Consider the following 23,562-nt stretch of genomic DNA (forward strand, 5'->3'; position numbering starts at 1 on the left):
TTAGTAAATAATATGACTGTGAAAAATTAAATAAATTTTGAATGTCAGAACTAATGATCTCTGTTTCTATATGTCTGCATCAAAAATAGTAAACTTATTTGGGAATACATACATATGTATGTACATACACTAACTTGGAGGTGGTAAAATAATGTTATAGAATGATAAATGAGTTCTTTAAATGCCACATTTCTTTCCTTTAAATTTTAAGATACTAAGTCTTAAGGAATTTACACAAGAACACACTTACTGTTAGCATAAATGTGTTTTGGAAGGCTCCTTAAAAGAAAGAGGGCATGACTTTATTCAACCTACCCTCCAGACTGCTGCCTGGTGAACAAGAGTGGTGAGTGGAGCTCTAGTAGACATTTTAAGTACCAGGGCCATATTCAGGACTGGCAAGATGTTGAGCTAAAAGAGCCTGGTATCCTTAATGAATTTTTGGAGGCATAATACAAACGTTGGATTGTAGACCTCCAGAGTTCTTCTGTGTGGGAGAAAAATAAACTACCTACATAAGCCATTACTATCAGAGTTCTGTTTCTGAGTCAAGTGCAATTCCTAACTAATATCGGGAGTTTTTAGAAGAGGCAGAAGGAAATGTTTTCCATAACAAGGACTTTAGTCCATTTAATTATCAAAACAACACTATGCTTATAACTGAGAAAATGGCATTATTACAGTTGCTTAGGTTTATAAAACTCAGTATTGAAACTAAGCCAAAATTTAAACCAAACCCTATTCTCCCATCACAACATGCTAAAATGACTTGCGTACAGTAGGTACCTAGAACTATGTCAGTTACTAGTAATGGGTACAAACATACACATTTTTATATCTCACTCAATAAGTAATATAGCACAATATTTAAATAAGTAAAATCAACTATCTTTAAATATGCAACAAGACAGAAACATGAACCATGGTTTGAGCCCTCCTATTGCTCTCCATGATCAGACTTCAAACAGTAGAAGAGGCATCAAGGCTATTTTAGAAGTATAACCTCAGAACCTATTGCCCTCTGTCCAGATATGTAGTTTTTCTCTCTGGGTCTGAATGCGACACCATTCAAACCATCAATCAGTCTATCCCACCTGCTTATGCACTCATGTTTGCTGAGCATTTACCATTTTCCAAGCAGCTTTTACTTCCTGCATACAGCTGTTAGCTACTGTATGTGCAATGTCGAATAAGACACAATTCCTCTTCTCCAAACCTTATAGTTTGGTGAGAGAAATATGAAAAGAAATAGTATGCAATTACAATAGAATGGGTTTTCTCATCCTCAGCACTGATGACATTTAGTACTGAGTGATTCTTTGTTGTAGGGGCTTTACATTGTAAGATATTTAGCAGCATCCTGGCTTCTACTCACCAGGTGCTGGGAGCATCCCAATACTTTATTACAACCAAGTATCTCTAGACATTGTCAAATGTCCCCTAAGGACAAAAATTACCCTCCTACCTCCCTCTCTCACCCTCTCCCTCCTACCCTAATTGAGAACTTCTATAATAGAGTATAATCCACCATAAAACTACAAAAGATGGGGATTTAATAATGGAGACCTGAGGACAAAAATTTTTCTGGAGGAATTAAGTCTTGCACAGAGGTTTGAATGTTCAGTAAAACTCAGGTAAAGTAAATGATTGTATGTATATGTTTATTCTTATGTGTAACAAGAAGGTCTTCTAAGCATGTGCAAAGACTCAGAATTTATAGACTACAATATATCTGTGAGACAAAATGAGGTTTAACCTGCTTAGAGTGGCAAGGTATGCCTGAAAGTGTGAAAAGATGTGTCCGTGAGCAGATGAATGCAGAGATGTAGTCATGACAAGATGAGAGATTGTAATCAGAAAAAACAAACATTTGAGGAAGAAGGAGTTCACTTTTGGATGTGTTAAATCTGAGTTGCCCAAGGGACAAACAGGTGAAGATGTTTAGTAGAAAGTCAGATTTCTGTTTTTGGAACATAAGGACGTGACTCAGGCCCTAGAAGAGACACTAGCTACACACAGAAGTTGAATGTGTGGATGAATGGCCCAGGAAGAGTATATATAGAGTCCTAGGAAGGAGGAGCCCATGACCCGACAGTGACAAAGTGGACAGAGGTGAGTGGAAACAAGGATGATCATGATGTCACAGGGGGAAAATGAGAGAATTTCATAATCACGGCATAAAGATCAAGTAGGCTGAGGAGGGAGACACTCAACTGGAGTTGGCAACGGAGAAGACATGGTAGCTTTTGTGAGAACCAAGTTATTGGTGTGTTCTTACAGTGGGCTGGAGCGAATGGGGTAGGGTCAAGGAGAGATACCCTCAAGAAATTTGCTAAGTGACAAACACAGCCAGAGTGAAAAAACAAAAGCAAACGGAAGGTGGGTGGGGTGGGTGGGAGGAATTTTCAGCGTGAATTCTGACTTCAGGTTATCTGTGGCTGCTGCGTACAGTCTCTGCTCTTGTTTCTGGCTTTCTGAGTCTCCTGGGTATTTATATTAAGCTATCTCATAGGATTTCTGAATGTGAGCACTTAACCGGACTGTTTTTGCCTCTTCACAATATGTCACATGATTCAGGGTAACTTAACTTGCCCATTTACTTGTCTATGGTATGTCTTCTGAATAAAGAATCAGTTTTTTATACACGACTCATTTGGCACAAATATTATTCAAGTTCCCTTCAGAAACACAATGATTCTAATAGTTTAAAAGCAAGAATTCAAAACAATAAGCCATTTTATCAAGCTCTAAAATATATTTACATTAAATATGTTTATGAAAATCTTCTCTTGAATCAAGAGGTTTTGACAGCAGTCTTGAATAACTGACTCACAGGAGGCAAAAGCTAACGGGGATTATAGAGACCTTCCTCTTCTTTCTTCATCCTTCATCCATTTAGTGATTTTAGATGAATCCCTTTCCTCGTGTCTTCCAGTTTTTTCCCTTCCACTCCATGGTCACTACTCACTTTCATCACCTCTTCCTTGTGCCTCTGTAATAACCTTCTAAGTGGATTTCTTGCATCTACTCTTTGTCATATTTGAATAGAGTGGTCTTCCTAGAACACATTTATGAACAGGCTGACAAACTCTACTTGAAACTGTCATGGCTTCTCATAAAAATCCAAACTTTTGTGTCATGTAAAGCCTTTTTCACTTGTTCCAGCTATCCCCTGCATGTTTTATCTCATGCTTGCATTCTAGCCACACAGGCTCTCTGTAGTTCTTGAGGCTTTATGCTGACTTAGTCCTATAGTCCTGTGCTCTTATACCTTCCATATCTCGTTCATCTGGTGAATAACATCCAAATTCAGTTCAAATTTATATTATTTATTATTCAGTTCAAATAATATTCAAATGCAAGTTCAGTTCAGTTCTTCTCTGTAGAGTCTTTGTCAATCTCCTTTCTTTCACTTAAATCCAGACAGAACTAACTATTCTTCTTTTAGTAACCCACCTCAAGACAAAAAACTTGTACCTTACATAAATATCTGTTATTAGTATCAAAACCACTTTACTGTAAGATACAGAAAAAGTATCTGGTAAAATTCAACATCCATTCATGATAAAAATTCTTACCAAAGTAGGCATAGTGGGAACATATTTCAACTTTATGACAAACCTATAGCCTACATAATACTCAATGATGAAAAGCTGTAAGCCTTCCCACTAAAATCTGGAATAAGACAAGGATATTCACTCTCACCATGTCTATCAATATAGTATTGGAAGTCCTAGCCACAGCAGTCAGACAAGAAACAGAAATAAAAGGTATTCAAATTGGAAGAGAAGAGGTAGAACTTCTACCATATAGAGATGACATGACACTACATACAGAAAACCCTAAAGACTTCAATAAAATCTACTAAAACTGCTAAACCAATTCAGCAAGTTAGCAGGATACAAGATTAACATGCAGAAATCTGTTGCATTTCTTTACTTTAAAAGTGAAATATAAAAAAGGAAAGTAAAAAAAATCCCTTAAAAATTACATAAAAATACTTAGGAATAAATCTGACCAAGGAGGTGAAAGACTTCTATGCTGAGAAGTATGAAACGCTAATAAAGGAAATTGAAAATGATTCAAAGATATGGAAAGATATCCCATGCTCTTGGATCGGAAGAATCAATGTTATTAAAATGGCCATACTATGCAAAGCACTTCCAGATGTACAAGCTGGATTTAGAAAAGGCAGAGGAGCCAGAGATCAAATTGCCAACATCCTCTGGATCATAGAAAAAACAATAGAATTTCAGAAAAACACATCTTTATTGACTACACTAAAGCCTTTGACTATGTGGATCACAACAAACTGGAAAATTCTTAAAGAGAGGGATTCCAGACCACCTTACCTGCCTCCTGGGAAATCTGTATGCAGGTCAAGAAGCAACAGTTAGAACCAGACAATGGAACAACAGCCTGGTTCCAAATTGGGAAAGGGGTACATCAAGGCTGTATATTGTTACTCTGCTTATTTAACTTATATGCAGAGCACATCATGCGAAATGCTAGGCTGGATGAAGCAAAAGCTGGGATAAAGACTGCTGGGAGAAATATCAATAACTTCAGCTATGCAGATGACGCCACCCTTATGGTCGAAAGCAAAGAAGAATTAAAGAGCCCCTTGATTAAGGTGAAAGAGGAGAGTGAAAAAGTTGGCTTAAAGCTCAACATTCAAAAAATGATCATGGCATCCCATCACTTCATGACAAATAGATGCGGAAACAAAGGAAAGAGCGACAGACTTCCTTGGGCTCGAAAATCACTGCGGACAGTGACTGCAGCCATGAAGTTAAAAGACATTTACTTCTTGGAAGAAAAGCAATGTCAAACCTTTACAGCATACTAAAAAGCAGAGAGATTACTTTGCCAACAAAGGTCCATCTAGTCAAGGCTACAGTTTTTCCAGTGGTCATGTATGGATGTGAGAGCTGGACAATAAAAAAGGTTGAGCACCAAAGAAATGATGCCTTCAAACTCTGGTGCTGGAGAAGACGCTTGAGAGTTCCTTGCACAGCAAGGAGATCAAACCAGTCAATCCGAAAGGAAATCAACCCTAAATATTCATTGGAAGGACTGATGCTGAAGCTGAAGCTCCAATACTTCGGCCACCTGATGAGAAGAGCTGACTCACTGGAAAAGACCCTGACGCTTGGAAAGACTGAAGGCAGGAGGAGAAGGGGATGACAGAGGATGAGATGGTTGGATGGCATCACTGACTCAATGGACATGAATTTGAGCAAATTCCGGGAGATGGTGAAGGACAGGGAAACCTGGCATGCTGCAGTCCATGGGGTCTCAAAGAATCAGACATGACTGAGCAACTGAACAACAAAATATCTGTTGAATGAATCTAGTCCAAGGTCTATACTGTCAATGAAGAAAGAGGCCCAGACAATTTATGTGACTTACTCCAGGTCACCAATCTGGGTTGGGAAGATCCCCTGGAAAAGGAAATGCAACCCACTCCAGTATTCTTGCCTGGAGAATCCCATGGACAGAGGAGCCTGGCAGGCTTCAGTTCATGGGGTCGCACAGAGTCGGACACAATTGAGCGACTAAACCACCAAAGGCCACCCATCTAATGGGCAGCAGGGTAGGGAATAAACACTCTGGATATTGCCTGACTTTAAACTAGAGTTCTCAGCACTATACTGGGACACCACCTCATCTGTTTAAAAAGTAGGTACCCAGTTCAGTTCAGTTCAGTTCAGTCGCGCAGTCATGTCCGACTCTTTGCAACCCCATGAATCACAGCACGCCAGGCCTCCCTGTCCATCACCAACTCCTAGAGTTCACTCAAACTCATGTCCATCGAGTCGGTGATGCCATCCAGCCATCTCATTCTCTGTCGTCCCCTTCTCCTCCTGCCCCCAATCCCTCCCAGCATCAGAGTCTTTACCAGTGAGTCAACTCTTTGCATCATGTGGCCAAAGTATTGGAGTTTCAGCTTTAGCATCAGTCCTTCCAATGAACAACCAGGACTGATCTCCTTTAGGATGGACTGGTTGGATCTCCTTGCAGTCCAAGGGACTCTCAAGAATCTTCTCCAGCACCACAGTTCAAAAGCATCAATTTTTGGCGATCAGCTTTCTTCACAGTCCAACTCTCACATCCATACTTAGTGCAGTTTATCTTTTTTTTCTTTTGTCACCTCTGCATTTGGTGTCATATCCAGGAAATCATTGGCCCAACTTTATAGGTTGCTACCTTGATTGAACAAAGTTTTAATACCAAATATTTGAGTAAATATTTGATGAGAAAATGGTACTCCTTTCAGATTGAGAGAGGAAAGTGGGACAAACAATTTTAAAGTGATGTATTTTTTCTCATTTTCTTTCCTACTCTCTGCCCCTTCTACCTGATTGATCAATTAACATCATCTACATATTTTTTAAGTGTTCAGAATCCCTAAGTACATACCAGTTGAAGAAAAATTAAGGATTACCCCCATTCTTCTTGTTGACAGAAGAAAAATCTGTCTTAGATTAAGAATTTTCTGTAAGTACTTCATACTAAAATAATCAAGAGTAGTTTGAAATTGTTTTTGTTTGTATTCACTATTTAAAGGTAATCATCAAAAGGAGAGAGAAATAAATTCTAGACTTCCTTGGAATTATATGATTACATTGCCTTATATGAGGAAACTAAGTTTGTATTAGATGACAACTTCTTTTTTCTAAATGGCCATGAAAATAACTAGCTTGTCCTTTTCATTCATGATCACAAACAAAACAGAACATTTTAACTGGTGAATATGTTTTATTTGGAATGCTTTAATAGTTCTTAGTATGTAACATTAATATGTAAAGGCCCTAAAGAGTCCATTAAAACTCTGCACAACAAGCTGCATTTTAATAATGCAGAGATGATGTGAGATGGAAGCCAATTTCTGCCATTTAGGTAACATAAGCAAAAAACAATTTCCTGAAAGAGCTGAAGCTTATAAGTAAGACACTTAAAATGAACATGTTCTACAGATGGCAGAACTTAACATTGGCCCCAAAAGCATAGGAAAAAGAGAAGATTAAAAAAGATTCCTTCCAAACCCAGCTTTTCTTTCAAGTCTTCTGCTCAAAAGAGGATCAATGGTACTAATGAATATTCAACTTTTAGTTTCTTCTAATAATAAATTCCATTTCTAAATCTATTAATATGAAGTAAAACAAACTTGCCCTACATTTAGTTTCTCTCAAAAGATAAAGTGGTCTTTCATATCCCTTTGGGAGCTGATGGGGCTTGAACACGATAAGACTTGACTTTCTGGTGGTGGTGGTTTAGTCACTAAGTCATGTCCAACTCTTGCTACCCCATGGACAGTAGCCTGCCAGGCTCCTCTGTCCATGGGGTTCTACAGGCAAGAATACTGGAGTAGGTTGCCATTTCCTTCTCGAGGGTATCTTCCCGACCCAAGAATCGAACATGGGTCTCCTGCATTGCAGGCAGATTCTTCACCACCTGAGCTATGAGGGAAGCCCTGACTTTCTGGGGTGAGGTCAAAAGCTGGGTGCCATTTTCTCAATGCCCATGTCTAACCACCATTGGAAAGGTGAGCACTTTGCAGGCCCTTTTCTTTGGATCCACAATGCTTCTGATTTAAATCAGAAATCTTGTTCTGTTTGAGCAAATTTTCATTTCAAAGAGGCCAGAAGATGGTTTTTCTCATCTCTGTATTGAGCACCCCACAAGTCAAGACCCAGTCCTGCCATCATTCCTCATGCATGTAGAAGTAAGAGGTGGGATCTGAGTTCTGTCAGACTTACCCACCATGATTGCTAAAATCATCTTCCTATTTAGTCTCTCTCTCTTAGCAAGGAGCCTGAGGGCATGAAAACCACTCATTCATCACCTGCTACACCACAGTGATTCTTTGAGCAGGCATCCTGGGCTGGCATAATTTGCTTGACAGCTCTGCGTTCAGCATGCCTAGTGACTGAAGCAGCTTTTCTTTTCCATATTCAAATGTTATAGTGCACTGTCCTTTCTGTACATTGATGATGTTCCTGACCCACCATCAATGGTGGGAATCTGAACAGCAAAATGTGATGATACAGTAGGGCTGAGCTTGAGGGGTAGACAAAGAAGGAAAATGTCACGAAATGACAGAAACTCTTGAAAAACACTACCTAGCATCTCAGAGAAAGCTCTGCATCAGTATGTACTTCAGGATTTTAGAACTCCCCACTTTCAGCCATTCTGGTATATTTTTCGTATGTTGGTCTTAGCTTTCAGGCAAACCTCTATTATCTGAAACAATTTCATATGTTGACTGGTATACCCTACATTTAAGGGACAAAATAGCATTAAATAATAATCATACTCAAACATTTTGGGGAAAATTCAGGAAGACATGTCAGCTTTAATTTTGAATTTTCTTGTTACTTGTTAGTTTGCTCTTCAGTCTTAATGCCAGGAGGAAATAAAAAACCATCATTACTCTTGAGTTGTTCAATGGCTTACATGAAGTGAACATGGGTCTTGACTCTGGTCGAACTGTGTTAATTTCTACTTGTATTAGCAGACAGCCCAGCACCGAATGACCCAGCTTCCAGTTCATTCTCCCATCAAATCCAAACAAATCAGAACTGCCCAAATACACACATTCCACAGGGAAAAGAGACCAGTAAAGAAGAGAAGATTAAGGAAAGAGAGAACATGTGTATATTTCTAAAGGGGGCTAAATGGGAGGCTATATTGGCACTTTAATCCATAGCAATTTCCTGCACTCCAGAAAAGGGGAGAGAAATAGCAGTTCTCCTCCACCTCAATTAAAGTCCAGATTACATGTCTATTTCCTATTTGTTTATTTCCACTGAAACTGAATCTGATACATGAAGAATGTTTTCTATAGGGTCCAAGAATATAGAAATAATTGACCAAGCCTTACTCTACCTTAGTAGCTTCATGAACAAAAAGGAAAATGTCACTGAGACACCATCAGTTTAATTACTGGAATGAAAGCAAGTTTAGAATTTTGAGACTGTCCTGTGTCAGTGATAGGAATTGATTCCTGTGGAAACCTATGTAACAGGCCAATTTGGAAAAAAACAACAAAAAAGCAGACATTACTGTGATATAAATATTTATTGCTAGTGTGAAACCTAGTGTTGATCTGCTGATTTTTCTTTTGAGAGGCAGATAAAATATAGTCAGATATCTAATTCAAGATTCATTAAACTTTCACCATAAGGACAAAAGTTCTAAAAAGGGGAAACGTAGACTAGTATAGCAAAAAGCACATGTCTAAAAAGGGCTGGGTTAACTTCCTTGCTGCAGAATCTGTGTGTGACCCTAGAGAAGTCACCTAAACTTCCCCTAAACAGGGAAACTAACATCTACATCAGTAGATGATGCCATATTCCAGGGTTGTCAGAACTGAGAGAGGGAACAGACTCTGAGGACAGACAGCTGGGGTTTGAACACAAGTTTCATAGCCTCAGTGGAGTCTGGCAGAGGAATGAATCTGTGTCTCAGGTCTCCCATTTGTAAGATGGGGATTATGTTTCCATGGGTGTTCAGCGCAAAGCCTGGCATCTGAGACTTTTACCCGCATCCAGTTACTTGTTTTATCTCTGATGGTTGCTACTATTGTTGCTGTTATTATTACAATTATTTTTCCATCCAGAATGTGGTAGTGCTCAATGAATAGTAGCTTTATTTCTCCTTTTAAAATCCTCTTTCCATCCCCTTTGAAGAATTTTACATGGTTCAGTTCAGTTCAGTTCAGTTCAGTCGCTCAGTCGTGTCCGACTCTCTGCGACCCCATGAACCACAGCATGCCAGGCCTCCCTGTCCATCACCAACTCCCGGAGTTCACTCAAACTCATGTCCACAGAGTCGGTGATGCCATCCAGCCATCTCATTCTCCGTCGTCCCCTTCTCCTCCCGCCCCCAACCTTTCCCAGCATCAGAGTCTTTTCCAGTGAGTTAACTCGTCGCATGAGGTGGCCAAAGTATTGCAGTTTCAGCTTTAGCATCAGTCCTTCCAATGAACATCCAGGATTGATCTCCTTTAGAATGGACTGGTTGGATCTCCTTGCAGTATAGGGGACTCTCAAGAGTCTTCTCCAACACCACAGTTCAAAAGCATCGATTCTTCGGCGATCAGCTTTCTTCACAGTCCAACTCTCACATCTATACATGACCACGGGAAAAACCATAGCCTTGACTAGACGGACCTTGGTTGGCAAAGTAATGTCTCTGCTTTTTAATATACTATCAAGGTTGGTCATAACTTTCCTTCCAAGGAGCAAGCGTCTTTTAATTTCATGGCTGCAATCAGCATCTGCAGTGATTTTGGAGCCCCAAAAAATAAAGTCTTACATGGTTACCTCTACATAAATACCATTTGATGGTTTCAGCTTTCACTTTAGATAAATGCTCTACCTGACACATTTACGATGACTGATGGTAACCACAAACCTAGAAAGCAAAGGTTTACTGAGACTTTGGAGAGTTTCTAATTATCCAGCTACTAATTCCAAAGATAAAACATCTCAGTCCCAAAGTGGCTCATTCCTCACAAGAAACAATATATGAATATATACTTTATATATTTAATATTTCAATATAAATTATACCTATATACACAGACACATATATATCTATATATATTCGAGCTCTTATAAACTCTTTTTGTAATCATATGAAGTTTTTATGCTCGTATTTTTTATGCTTTTCACTGTATATTTCCTATTTGTTCCATAAAATTAAAAATGCTCACTCAGTCCTTTCTGTACTATCTGTATACTGTAGTTCCAAAATGAAATTTCCTCAGCTTCCCTGTGGTTCTTGGATTAAGGAAAAATGAGAACATTTCTATTAGAAGACGTTTTACTTTGAGTAGAACATACTTTTGTTGACTAGGAAAATACAGACTGCAATTAAAGTGCTTAGAGGGACATGACTCTCAAGCAAGCAGATAGAACCCGGTAGGATACAGGGGATTGGGCTGGCTAATGCTTTTCCTATAAACCTTCTTAAAAGACTTTGTATAATGATCATCCCTAGAAAGTTGCTTCCCTAGTGAAACTTTAACCAAATCCCTTCTAAGCTGGGTTAATTTCTTAGAAGCACCTCAAGACTGTTCTACCCAATGGTGACCTCAGCACCTGCTATGGCTTCAGAGTAGAGAATAAAAGCAACTGGCCCTTCTCCTTCTGCTGTGACTTGTCCGTTGTTCTGCATACTTTACACTAGGAATGTGTTCTCCTTGGGGTTCACATAGATTCTCTCTCTTGTCCTCATAAATTGGACATGACTGAATGCATAGATTGTCCTTAATAGATAAACTGAGGCACAGGCAAAGCCTTTCAGTGATTTATCAAGCATCAGAGCTGTTAGGCTGAAGCTGAGCTCTCCCTTCAAGTCTATTCCATAAGGCCACTTGGACCCCAAGGTCCCTTCCGCTCCAGCGACTCTAAGTGTCATACAGCTTCTTTTCTTTATCCTCAGTGGAAAACAAGTCCAAGAGCCTATCTCATGCTTCATAATGAGAAAGTGTAGTCATGTTAGCAGTAGTGTAGTTAGTTATTTTGAGATTACAAATTGTATAGGAACAGTATCTTTTCAAAAATTAAATCACTGAAATCTGAGCATATTCCATTTATGAAGAATAAACAGTTACGGATGCTCTTAAAATGAGGCAAATCTGAGGCTAGCAGATCTCTCTTTCTTTACCTGCTCTTCCTCCCTTTTTCATTTTTTTCCCCCTCTGGAAAACACGTAGACCTTCCAGCAGTGGTGTAGTTAAGAGCACTCTACATCCTCTAGTTGTTCACACAGGCAAACATAATGTCTACTTAGGGGGAAAAAAAACTGTTTCCTTAAATAACTGCCATTTTATTAACTCATAAGTATAGTACTGGCCACTGTAATTTAATAGTCTCAGTATGTTGGATGGCTAAAACACACAATTCAATCATAACAATCATTACACTACCTCTACATTTTTATAGAATGCTTTACTTTGGCAATAAATATACCTCATTAAAAAACTAAGAATCAAAATATGACATTGCGATTAACTCCCTGTTATGCTTACAACAACAGAACCCCACAGCACATTTCATCCTGTAAAAGTGATACTATTTGGTAACTGGGGGAAGTACACTGTAAGATTGTAGGATAATTTTTTACATTAAAAATATATAATAATTTTTTTTGGAATTATATCTTATTATCTCATGGTCCTTCTGTGTATTCCTGCCACCTCTTCTTAATATCTTCTGCTTCTGTTAGGTCCATACCATTTCTGTCCTTTATCGAGCCCATCTTTGCATGAAATGTTCCCTTGGTATCTCTAATTTTCTTGAAGAGGTCTCTTGTTTTTCCTATTCTGTTGTTTTCCTCTATTTCTTTGCATTGATCACTGAGGAAGTCTTTCTTATCTCTCCTTGCTATTCTTTGGAACTCTGCATTCAGATGCTTATATCTTTCCTTTTCTCCTTTGCTTTTCGCCTCTCTTCTTTTCACAGCTATTTGTAAGGCCTCCTCAGACAGCCATTTTGCTCTTTTGCATTTCTTTTCCATGGGGATGGTCTTGGTCCCTGTCTCCTGTACAATGTCACGAACCTCCGTCCAGAGTTCATCAGGCACTCTATCAATCAGATCTAGTCCCTTAAATCTATTTCTCACTTCCACCGTATAATCATAAGGGATTTGATTGAGGTCATATCTGAATGATCTAGTGGTTTTCCCTACTTTCTTCAATTTAAGTCTGAATTTGGCAATAAGGAGTTCATGATCTGAGCCACAGTCAGCTCCTGGTCTTGTTTTTGCTAACTGTATACAGCTTCTCCATCTTTGGTTGCAAAGAATATAATCAATCTGATATCGGTGTTGACCATCTGGTGATGTCCATGTGTAGAGTCTTCTCTTGTGTTGTTGGAAGAGGGTGTTTGCTATGACCAGTGCGTTCTCTTGACAAAACTCTATTAGCCTTTGCCCTGCTTCATTCCGTGCTCCAAGGCCAAATTTGCCAGTTACTCCAGGTGTTTCTTGACTTCCTACTTTTGCATTCCAGTCCCCTATAATGAAAAGGACATCTTTTTTGGGTGTTAGTTCTAAAAGGTCTTGTAGGTCTTCATAGAACCGATTAACTTCGGCTTCTTCAGCATTACTGGTTGGGGCATAGGCCTGGATTACTGTGATATTGAATGGTTTGCCTTGGAAACGAACAGAAATCATTCTGTCATTTTTAAGACTGCATCCAAGTACTGCATTTCGGACTCTTTTGTTGACCATGATGGCTACTCCATTTCTTCTAAGGGATTCCTGCCCACAGTAGTAGATATAATGGTCATCCGAGTTAAATTCACCCATTCCAGTCCATTTTAATTCACTGATTCCTAGAATGTCGACGTTCACTCTTGCCATCTCCTGTTTGACCACTTCCAATTTGCCTTGATTCATGGACCTAACATTCCAGGTTTCTATGCAATATTGCTCTTTACAGCACCGGACCTTGCTTCTATCACCGGTCACATCCACAACTGGGTATTGGTTTTGCTTTTGCTCCATCCCTTTATTCCTTCTAGAGTTATTTCTCCACTGAGCTCCAGTAGCATACTGGGCACCTACCGACCTGGGGAATTCCTCATTCAGTATCCTATCATTTTGCCCTTTGTTACTGTTCATGGGGTTCTCAAGGCAAGTATACTGAAGTGGTTTGCCGTTCCCATACATCTTGGAATGTGAAGTCAAGTGGGCCTTAGAAAGCATCACGACGAACAAAGCTAGTGGAGGTGATGGAATTCCAGTTGAGCTATTTCAAGTCTTGAAAGATGATGCTGTGAAAGTGCTGCACTCAATATGCCAGCAGATTTGGAAAACTCAGCAGTGGCCACAGGACTGGAAGAGGTCAGTCTTCATTCCAATCCCAAAGAAAGGCAATGCCAAAGAATGCTCAAACTACCGCACAATTGCACTCATCTCACACGCTAGTAAAGTCATGCTCAAAATTCTCCAAGCCAGGCTTCAGCAGTATGTAAACTGTGAACTCCCAGATGTTCAAGCAGGTTTTAGAAAAGGCAGAGGCACCAGAGATCAAATTGCCAACATCCGCTGGATCATAGAGAAAGCAAGAGAGTTTCAGAAAAACATCTATTTCTGCTTCATTGACTATGCCAAAGCTTTTGACTGTGTGGATCACAATAAACTGTGGAACATTCTGAAAGAGATGGCAATCCCAGACCACCTGACCTGCCTCTTGAGAAACCTGTATACAGGTCAGGAAGCAACAGTCAGAACTGGACATGGAACCACAGACTGGTTCCAAATAGGAAAAGGTGTACGTCAAGGTTGTATATTGTCACCTTGCTTATTTAACTTATATGCAGAGTACATCATGAGGAACGCTGGGCTGGAAGAAGCACAAGCTGGAATCAAGATTGCCAGGAGAAATATCAATAACCTCAGATATGCAGATGACACTACCCTTATGGCAGAAAGTGAAGAGGAACTCAAAAGCCTCTTGATGAAAGTGAAAGAGAAAAGTGAAAAGGTTGGCTTGAAGCTCAACATTCAGAAAACAAAGATCATGGCATCTGGTCCCATCACTTCATGCAAAATAGATGGAAAAACAGTGGAAACAGTGTCAGACTTTATTTTTTTGGGCTCCAAAATCACTGCAGATGCTGATTGCAGCCAGGAAATTAAAAGACGCTTGCTCCTTGGAAGGAAAGTTATGACCAACCTTGATAGTATATTAAAAAGCAGGGACATTACTTTGCCAACAAAGGTCCGTCTAGTCAAGGCTATGGTTTTTCCCGTGGTCATGTATGGATGTGAGAGTTGGACTGTGAAGAAGGCTGATCACCGAAGAATCGATGCTTTTGAACTGTGGTGTTGGAGAAGACTCTTGAGAGTCCCTTAGACTGCAAGGAGATCCAACCAGTCCATTCTAAAGGAGATCAATCCTGGATGTTCATTGGAAGGACTGATGCTAAAGCTGAAACTGCAATACTTTGGCCACCTCATGCGACGGGTTGACTCACTGGAAAAGACTCTGATGCTGGGAAAGGTTGGGGGCGGGAGGAGAAGGGGACGACGGAGAATGAGATGGCTGGATGGCATCACCGACTCTGTGGACATGGGTTTGAGTGTACTCCGGGAGTTGGTGATGGACAGAGAGGCCTGGTGTGCTGTGATTCATGGGGTCGCGGAGAGTCGGACACGACTGAACGACTGAACTGAACTGAACTGAATTTCATGGTCCAGAATGGGTTGTTGCATTACATTAATTATTAACAAGGTAACAAAACGTTAAACTGAAAGTATGTTGGCTCTAACTGAAAGTTGTATGTCTAAACTTCTTATGGAAGGGTTTTGGCAGTCTAATCACCAGATATTTCACTCCTCTATGTCTTCATTTTTTGTTGGTAGCAGACTCTAATGCCCTCTCAAAAATCCCTAAAACCTTATACTAAGTATATTGTAAGTAAACACGGTGAATCTTCAAATGGGAATACTGTCTGTTGCAACCAACATGGGGATTCTAAAATCACCTCTTTGCAGTAAGCTTTATTTATTCAACTCACTATAAATAGTTATCATTAGAAGGAGAGACAAAGGATACAACTTGTCTGGGTTCAATTAAATTTCTCCAAAATGTTACTATAAATTATGATAAAAAATGAGTTATTTGCTATTAGTAGGAATGAAAGCCCTATCTTGGATAAGAAGTATTTTCTTTAAACTATAATAAACACTGAAACATAACAAAAATAGCCTTCAAAAATTATATATGACAAAGAATATTAAACTATCTGAAAAAGACACCACTCTATTAATTTTACTGTTTGCTGTAGCATTTTAAATATTTTGTATTTAAACACTTTTTCTTCACTCCACATTATCAGCAACAATAGTGTCCTCTAATTTTTTTCAAATCCATGATTTAATTTTACTAAAACTCCATTTATATTTCTAAAATATAATTTTAATAAGAATTTTTGGTAGGAATATTTTTAAAATTATTGAATGGAAAAATATCCTCTCATTTATTATAATTCTATAAGAACCTGGGTAGTTCATTTTTCCCGCATATAAGCAAGAAAAAAATGCTTAAATACTTGAAAACACTCCTAAAAGATGACAAAGTTCTCTAGAGGACACAGAGACCCCAGTGCCAAGAAAGGCAACTCTGTCCTTGCTGTTATTAATAACTTGGTCCTACCAAAATTTCAACTATTAAGTTCATACATTTTTCTATACCATCCTTTAGCCCAGCTTAGTTATAGCTAGAGTGACTATGTAATTTACCATTTAAACCAGGAGAGTTTTGAGAATGAAAGGAGAGGCTATTAATAGGCATAGACTGGGACTGTCCTAAGCAAACTGGGATAAATGATCACCCTAGTTATAGCAATCTCCCTTCAACATCTTTCTAATATCATTAAGTTAAAGAGCACATGTGTAGTTGTCATATTCTCCAAATATAATTTCCACTACCACATCATATAAGTGATGATGGGAAAGGGAGGGGTGGAAGTAAAACAACCAGATGTATTTCTTTCAACTTTGAAAAGAAAAAGCTGCCAAAAAAAGGACAAAACGATCAAAGAAAATAAGACCATTTACTAGAAGAAAGTAAAGGTTAAAAAAAAAGTCACTTTGCTGCTTGAATGACTTACTTCTTATTTTCTTTTGAGCCCTTTGCCTACTAGTATAGGTTAGTATTTTGCTTAATTTGTTATTGTTATTAAGCAATTCTAATTTCAACTTCATTTGGCAGTAACACAAATAAATCTGAATAAATATTAGAATAAGAGGTGACTAATTGTCAGGTTCCATTAACTAACAGAGCTCAAAGCTATTGTCAAGGGTCCACTGCTCGCCAATGGCAGCTATGCTCATTTAGTCATTGGCATCTCATCAACATACACTTTATCATACCTACTTTTTTTGTGTATGGTACAGCAGGGAAGAGGTTGTTCACCACCACTGGCTTCTAGTCTTCTTCATGACTGCCTACATCTAAGCCCCAGTGTTCTGAGTGTAAGTCACAGAAAATAATATCCTAAAATATGACTGGAGCCAGTTACTGGCACTTAGCCTAAGGTTGATTCAGTTACTAAAACTACCATCATTGCTGCAAGCCCATTGTAAGCTGATGTTATTTTTGACATTATTATTTTTGAAGCTAGTTCACATAAAGAGGAGGTGTGATGCCGAAACATGCTTGTTAAGTAGCACTCTCATCTCAGGACAACAATATCTTATTCAAACTGTGATACAAAGCCCTTGTCTCAAGTGATAAAGGTGAACTCTTACTATAAGTTAGAAATGACTCACAGACTGCAGATTTATTTCACAATTAAACAAATTTTATACAAGCATAAAATAAATGTCAATGAAAAATGATAACCTGATTTTTATCTTCATTTAGCGTTAATCACTAAACAGAGAACTTATATTGTAAAAAGTAAAAACTATCATTTAAAAAAATTTTAAATCTGAAATTAGGACAGTTCAAAGGAAAGATCATCCTTTAACTATCTGATCTTTGTTACTACTTTCAAAACAAAGAATTTGGCTTTTTTAAGTAAAAAAAACTTTCCTCGGCCTTTTCGTTTAAATAGTTAGGCCTCTGTGTGGGAAACTGTGGGTTGTTTAACAGCTGTGTAAACTTCCTTTATTACTTCCTGGAAAGCTTAAAAACTGCATTTCTATAGAAACCATACAGATAATATAGCATTTAAAAGACATTTCCAGAGCAAATCTTTTGTAAACGTTTAGGAGTATACATAAAATCTCTAGGAACCATTTTTTTCTCTTTTGAACTATATGAGCTAAACTCTCTAGGATCTTTTAGAAAATCTAGTGATTAATATCTGTATTAGGTTTCTATTGCTACATACCGAATTATCAACAAACTTATAGGCTTAAAACAACACTTACTTATTATCTCATGGTTTCACAGGTAAGAAGTTTGAGTGAGCCTGACTGGATTCTGTGCTTGGGACCTGACAAGGCCAGAATCAAGATGTAGTTTCTTATCTAGAGGCTCTCAGTTTTGGTACCTGGATTACTGGTCCTGCCCTCTGAGTCATCCTCCCGTTTTCATGAACAGCAGCATATGTGTGCAACTGTAGTCTTATCAACCTGCTTCCTATAGGTAAAATTTTGGAGTCCAATACTCTCTTTTCATTTCATACTCTTGTTTCTTTCCATGCAAATTGGTAGTGTCTGTGCTGATATAATTCTCTTAAGAACGTTGTGGATTTCTTGTGGATGGCACAGCAATAGTCTCCATTAGAAAGAAGCTACATCCATAGAATTTTTTGAGATAATCCTTTCTCTATCTTTGGCTCTGGTTGAGATGACTGAGGGCCAAACAGATCTCTGCTGCTGCAGCTAAGTCGCTTCAGTCATGTCTGACTCTGTATGACCCCATAGACGGCAGCCCACCAGGCTCCCCCGTCCCTGGGATTCTCCAGCTGAGAACACTGGAGTGAGTTGCCGTTTCCTTCTCCAATGCATGAAAGTGAAAAGGGAAAGTGAAGTTGCTCAGTCGTGTCCAACTCTTCGCGACCCCATGGACTACAGCCTACCAGGCCCCTCCATCCATGGGATTTCTAGATCTCTAACTTAATTGATGTATAACGTTAATCTCTTATGACTGAACACTCTGATCTTTTCATCTTTCAAAGGTTACAGCAAAGATGGTTGTATATAGTGGTATAGCCATACCTTTGGCCTTTTTAAAAATATGCCATACTTTCAGAGGTAATCTCTTAATATAGCATTTTTTTTATCTGAATAGGATGAGAATATCTCAAATTATCATGCCCTGGTTCCTTTTTGTTTAAGTTCTTCTTTCAACTTATATCTCTCTTCTTGCATTTTGCTTTAATCAGCAAGAAGCAGGGCACATCTTCAACATTTTGCTCGGAATTCTCCTTAATAAGATATACCTAGGTCGATCCTGGGTGTTCATTGGAAGGACTGATGCTAAAGCTGAAACTGCAATATTTTGGCCACCTCATGCGACGTGTTGACTCACTGGAAAAGACTCTGATGCTGGGAAAGGTTGGGCACGGGAGGAGAAGGGGACGACAGAGAATGAGATGGCTGGATGGCATCACCGACTCTGTGGACATGAGTTTGAGTGAACTCCGGGAGTTGGTGATGGACAGGGAGGCCTGGCGTGCTGTGATTCATGGGGTCGCGGAGAGTCGGACACGACTGAGCGACTGAACTGAACTGAACTCAACTTTTACAAGCTTTTAATGTAACTGAAGGGCACAATTCCATTGAGCTTTGCCATTATATAACAAAGATCTCCTGTCTTCTAGTTCCCAATAATATATTCTTACTTCCTACTATACCCCCACTGGCAACATCTTCAAAGTCCATATTTCTAAGAGTCTGTTCAAGGTAATCTAAGCTTTTTCTACCATGTTCCTCAAAATTCTTCCAACCTCCAGCCACTTCCTAATTTCAATTCTGTTTCTTCATTTTCATTTAATTGTAATGGCAGTACCCCATTTCCAGGTATCTTGGGGGTGGGAGGAGAAGGGGACGAAAGAGAATGAGATGGTTGGATGGCATCACCGACTCGATGGACATGAGTTTGAGTGAACTCCAGGAGTTGGTGATGGACAGGGAGGCCTGGCCTGCTGTGATTCATGGGGTCGCAAAGAGTTGGACATGACTGAGCGACTGAACTGAACTGAATCTATCCCTTTGTACTAAGTCGCTTCAGTCGTGTCTGACTCATTGCAATGCTATGGACTGTAACCTGCCAGGTTCCTCTGTCCATGGGATTCTCCAGGCAAGAGTATTGGAGTGGATTGTTATGCCCTCCTCCAGGGGATATTCCTGATCCAGGAATTGAACCCGCCATCTCTTATGTCTCCTGCATTGGCAGGCAGGTTCTTTACCAATACTGCCACCTGGGAAACCCTAATCTATCCTTTCAGAAAGATCCTATTTCCCTTGGGTTTTGTTCTTGACTTTTCCTGGTTCTTGTGTTTTTAACCACATCTGGTGCTTAGTATTTTTATTGTGGGTTCAGTGCGTCATCTTATCTTAAACGGCGTAGCGACACTAACATAGTTCAGTAGTAGTTAGTACCTATACAGTATGTACTACTCTGTGTATTTTACAGATAAAATGTATACATTAGCACCTATGTTGGATATGGGCATGGCTTAATATGATGCTGATGACAGAAAATGCAAAGTCGATCTGTATCTTTCACAGTTATCTTGCAAAAGTCAGTACTATACTCTTGAAAATAAGCTTCTATGAGCCTTTCATGTTTCCTCAATTACTTTTCCTGTGGCCACTTCATCTCAGCTTATCACACAAGTAATATACAGCTATTTTTGTGCCAGTCTTTCATGGGTCCTCTTGATAAAAACTAAATCCCAACAGCATTTTATTTTGCATTTTAATGTGGCTTGGGCACACTGAATTTTTCATAAAAAACATGAGGTAAATATCAGGTTTGTGTCTTACACGTAGGGGGAAAACTAGATAACATTATTGCTTCATAAGCCTTTTAAAAAATACTTATGTGTTTATTTGGCTGTGCGAGGTGTTAGTTGTGGCACTAAGGATCTTCATGGCAGCATGTGGGAGCTGTAGTTGGGGCATGCGAACTCCTAGTTGTGGCATGTAGGACCCAGTTCCCGGACCAGGGATAGAACCTGGGCCTCCTGCATTGGGAGCCTGGCATCTTAGCCACTAGACTATCAGGGAAGTCCCCCATGAGCCTTTTTTTCTTGATTTGACCAGCAAGTTCTAAATTTAAGTATCCTGATACAAAAAAATTCAACAAGTACAAAACCCTTTGAAAAAATTAATTCAACTTTTCACAGTGTAAAAAGGTAAAAATCATCTTCACTAGAGCTCAAGCATTGAAAATGTCAGTACCAAGAGAGAATCTTAAAAAAAATATCCAAGTTAGTGAAAAGAGTTATAATGTAGTTACCATGGTAACTGCAGTATTACCCTGTTGCAAACTAGTATGCAGTTAGTAAAGTGACTCTGTATTAGACTGTATTAGATTCTTTGCGATGGAAGGTATTCTATAAATCTAAATTATAAGAACTCAAAATATCGGTAAATCAAAATGCTTTCAAGAAGATATCTTAAAAATACAACAAAATCTAAAATCCATTAAAATGAGCTTGTTTTCTTGACATGCCTGCAACTAACTCAACTGCCTCTTCTGCCATGGCTGACTCACCTGTTCCACTGTGGTGATGCCACCTTGGGTGCAGTACTGGCTGATTTTTCTCGTGAGAGTTGCCAATAGTTGTTATACTATGGAGCTCATGATATTACACATTACCATAGTTTTGAATTTGGATTGTAAAAATAGCATCAAGTTGTAATAAATGCCATAATGAATTCCACGTACTTAAGGCTCTGTCTGCATAACAACTGGTATCTTCTAATATTGAGCTGTTTGGTACTTTGAAAAATTAGGCTTAGAATTAGTGTTCATCCTTCTAAAAAGAGTTTATTAATTCTTATGGTTCACAATCTTTATTATGTCAAAAAAAAAAAAAGACTTATAAGCAGGGCTTCCCTGATGGCTTAGCAATAAAGAACCTGCTGGCAATGCAGGAGACATAAGAGACATGGGTTCAATCCCTGGGTCGTGATGATCCCCTGGAGGAGGAAATGGCAATCCCTCTGATATTCTTGCCTGGAAAATTCCATGGATAGAGAAACCTGGAGGGCTATAGTGCAAAAGGGTTGCAAAGAGTCAGACAAGAATGAGTGAGTGAGCACACATTGGTATAAGAAACAGATTTTTATGTTAAATGCCTTTAGTATTTAGAGTGTAAAGAAGGAAATGATTCCTGAGGATACAGTTGTGAAGAATTCTAAAAGATATGAGGAATCATTGTTTATCTGGATTATGGGGTAGCACATTATTTGACAAAAGGTAGGAAGTAAATGAGTAAAAGAATGTTTTAACAATTGTATTAGCAACTGCCTCCACAGGAATAAATAGGTATTTAGACCTTTTGAATAACAGATGGTATTTGACTTTTCCAACCAATCGTCTTGTTTATCTTCTATAGAATCTCTTGAGTGATCTAATTACTGGTAAACTGGTTTGTGGTTCAAAAATACCCACTTTATAAATTGAGAAACTGAGCTCCAGGAAGGGTAAGGAACTTGCTCAAAACTATGCTATTTCAAAACTGAGACTAAACTCAGATTTTCTGATTTTAAAAAACCTAAGGGATTCACTTCTTTATATATCTTAGTGCCAAGTACATGTGGATGGAAAGTATTTAAAATAACAAAAATTAATAGCAATGAAATGAGAATTCCTGATAAGCTTATATTACATACTGTCATATCAAAGACAGAACATCCAAATGTTTCAGTTCAGTTCAGTCGCTCAGTCGTGTCCGACTCCTTGAGACCCCATGAATCACAGCATGCCAGGCCTCCCTGTCCATCACCAACTCCCAGAGTTCACTCAAACTCATGTCCATCGAGTTGGTGATGCCATCCAGCCATCTCATTCTCTGTCGTCCCCGTCTCCTCCCACCCCCAATCTCTCCTAGCATCAGACTCTTTTCCATTGAGTCAACTCGTCACATGAGGTGGCCAAAGTATTGGAGTTTCAGCTTTAGCATCAGTCCTTCCAATGAACACCCAGGATTGATCTCCTTTAGAATGGACTGGTTGGATCTCCTTGCAGTCCAAGGGACTCTCAAGAGTCTTCTCCAGCACCACAGTTCAAAAGTATCAATTCTTCGGCGATCAGTTTGATTTCAACTAATACCTAAAATTTCTTAGTCACAGCTACACTAATGGGCAGAACTTAGAGCAATTCTTTTTAAACTTCTCTACCTAGTATTTTCCCCAAATAATTAAAAATAGGAATACTTTTTATAGTTTTGTATGGAACTGTTTCCTACCTAAACTTTCTTTTCTGTTAAAATACCTCCATTAAAGGAGACTCTCCGGAGAAGGCAAAGGCAAGCCACTCCAGTACTCTTGCCTAGAAAATCCCATGGACAGAGGAGCCTGGTAGGCTGCAGTCCATGGGGTCGCTACAAGTCAGACATGACTGAGCGACTTCACTTTCACTTTTCACTTTCACACATTGGAGAAGGAAATGGCAACCCACTCCAGTGTTCTTGCCTGGAGAATCCCAGGGACGGGGGAGCCTGGTGGGCTGCCGTCTGGGGTCCCACAGAGTCGGCCACGACTGAAGTAACTTAGCAAAGGAGACTCTATATTATTTAAATATTATGTCATTACATGTCAGTATAGTATTTTTCCAAACTGGGTGCCCAATAACTACTTTGGATGACAGAATCAACTTAGTTATTAAACCGCAAACAACTATCCCAGTAGTGATTAAATCAACCACAGGATTCAGCAAAGTGGCCTATTTGGAAATTTAATACCATTCTGAAGACTGATGGCAGCTGTTAGATGACTCAGTAAAAAAAGAGTAAATAATGGTAAGTCAGGAAGAAATTCCTGCTATCATGACAGATAAACATCCTTCTCCTAGCCTCACAGCCTGAGAGAAGTTCTGACCTGGTCTGTCTGAGCAGATTCGTCATGGTGTGT

At 39.1% G+C, this 23,562-nt stretch overlaps 1 protein-coding gene across 3 annotated transcripts in view; it reads right to left on the reverse strand.

Moving 5' to 3' along the window:
• Positions 1–23,562, reverse strand: part of ZNF385B (zinc finger protein 385B) — a 372,939-nt gene that overhangs the window by 142,461 nt on the left and 206,916 nt on the right. Inside the window, exon 1 of one of the 3 annotated variants that reach the window (XM_055398890.2) lies at positions 16,901–16,987. The exons of the other annotated variants lie outside the window; for them this stretch is intronic. The gene's annotated coding sequence lies outside the window, so the exon portion shown is untranslated. Of the gene's footprint in view, positions 1–16,900; positions 16,988–23,562 lie in introns of those variants that run through there. 3 annotated transcript variants of the gene reach the window in all.

This window comes from Moschus berezovskii, chromosome 2 (assembly GCF_049115385.1).
Source record: "Moschus berezovskii isolate FMDL1 chromosome 2, NW_MosBer_1.0, whole genome shotgun sequence".
Classification (NCBI taxonomy): Eukaryota; Metazoa; Chordata; class Mammalia; order Artiodactyla; family Moschidae; genus Moschus; species Moschus berezovskii.